The sequence below is a fragment of the Myotis lucifugus genome, unplaced genomic scaffold, assembly GCF_000147115.1.
Source record: "Myotis lucifugus unplaced genomic scaffold, Myoluc2.0 scaffold_565, whole genome shotgun sequence".
NCBI lineage: Eukaryota > Metazoa > Chordata > Mammalia > Chiroptera > Vespertilionidae > Myotis > Myotis lucifugus.
In genome coordinates this window covers 136,233-138,248 of record NW_005871613.1, presented here as the reverse complement: position 1 = coordinate 138,248, position 2,016 = coordinate 136,233, and the positions used below count along the sequence as shown (strand labels likewise).

The window sequence follows — 2,016 nt, the reverse complement described above, 5'->3', positions numbered from 1 at the left end:
CCTGCACGCTCAGAGGGCCATTGTCGCCCTCAGCGCCCATAGTCCCTGCTGGTCCCCTGGTCCAGAGCTGTTTAGTACATCAGTTCAGTGTGCTCGGTGTCAGGCTCCTCTCCTCCCTCGCGCTCTCTCCTTCCAGCTCATCTCCGTCCCACCTCCCTGGCTCCCAGGGACCCGAGTGCGTAGAGGGAGGTGGTCGGGACCCCTGTGTGGCTTGTCACTCTGGAATTAACGCCTCCCTGGAGCTGGCAGTCCGGGCCCTGCACCCTCCAACCCACCCATCCCTGCAGCTTCACCTCCCAGACACGCCCCCCTAGATGCCCTGTGGTTTAGGGGGGGCTAGCCCACTCCCCTCCCCGAGGCTCTGCAGGCGCCCAGCCTCCCGGAATGCCCTTTGCTCCTGGCCCACCCTCTACTGTCCTCCTCCTTCAGCTCTCCGCACCCCTGGCACTCACAGCAGCCGCTCCCTCCCGGGGCCCCGGTAACTTTCGCCGTCTGTTCTGCTTGTTTGGGGCTCAGAACTTAACTGACCTGAGTTTCTGTGCACAATTCTGCGAACAGGCTGAAAGCCTTTGGGTTGTAGCTTTAAATGGGTGAGTTGTGTGGTGTGTGGGTCATATCACAGTAAAGCCATTAACAATCACAAGGTAGTGTAAGCAAGTCACGGATTGTGTGGTAATCAGTTTAATGTCTGTCTCCCCTGGTAGACTGTGAGCTCAGTCTTTATTTACTTACTAGAGGCCCGGTCCACGAATTCGTGCACCAGTGGGGTCCCTCTGCCTGGCCTGCGGGATCAGGCCGAAACCGGCTCTCTGACATCCCCCGAGGGGTCCTGGATTGCGAGAGGGTGCAGGCCTGGCTGAGGGACCCCACCAGTGCACGATCGGGGTCAGGGAGGGACTCGGGAGGTTGGCCAGCTGGGGAGGGGCCGACGGAGGGCTCCAAGGCCTGTCTAGCCCATCTCGCTCAGTCCCTGATCAGCCGACCCCAACAGCAAGCTAACCTACTGGTGGGAGCATCTGCCCCCTGGTGGTCAGTGCATGTCATAGCAAGCAGTTGAGCATATTACACTTGAATTGGTTGAACGGCCGACCGGACGACTGGACACAGCATATTAGGCTTTTATTATATAGGATTTTAAGGTTAAATAAAAACAATTTTTTAAAAATAGACAGTAATTTTTAGAGAAGTTTTAGGTTCACAGCAACATTGAGCAGAAGGGACAGAGGCTCCCAGCTGCCCCCTGTCGGTCTTTATTTTCACCTTCCTTTCCAGGGCCCAGCACAGTGGACGCGAGGACATAGGAGGGGGAATGAATGAATGAATGAGTGAAAGGCCTGCTTGGAGGCTGTCGGTTCTGTTTCATACAGAACCTGCTACGTTTCTCCCTCTTCCTTCCCCCTCAAACCCCAGCCCTGACCTTCCCGGAGCGCCCCGGGGTCCGGCGTTCCAGGCGGTGCCGGGTGCCGGGTGCTCGGGCCTCTACGAGCTGGTTTGTTTGAATTCCTCCCACGTGACTCCCTCTGAGCTGCAGACGAAGCTCTGGCTTCTCATTTGTTTATGAAAATGATCTGGCCTCTCTGATGACTGCCGGGAAGTTAATTAAAATGTGACTTCTCTGGGCGAGGCCCCCCCTGGGCAGGTGCAGGTGGGCAGGCGTCCAGCTGGCAGAGGACCCACAGGCAGACTCGGGAGCTGGCTGCCACTCCGGGCAGGCAGAGGGGTGGGGAAGAGGCGGGCGCCTCACTCTCCACGCTCTTTTTCTGGGAACCAACAGCTGCTGACGCGCATTGGAGCCTCAGGCTGCAAAGATCACCCCCCTGGGAGGCTCACTCATCTTTTACTCCACAAACATTTGTTTTCTGCCTACTCCGCGCCAAGCCCTGTGCCCAGAGTTTGAAGGTAAACAAAGAAGATGCATAGCCCCTGCCCTCATGAAATTCATCTTGCAAAGAGGACAACGACAGATTGCCTCCAGCTCTAAAACTTGTAGGCCTAGAGTGAGACAAGATACTTGCA

At 56.9% G+C, this 2,016-nt stretch overlaps 1 protein-coding gene across 1 annotated transcript in view; it reads right to left on the bottom strand.

The window, feature by feature from the left end:
• Nucleotides 1-2,016, bottom strand: part of CFAP77 (cilia and flagella associated protein 77) — a 63,293-nt gene that overhangs the window by 17,661 nt on the left and 43,616 nt on the right. The gene's annotated exons all lie outside the window — the stretch shown is intronic.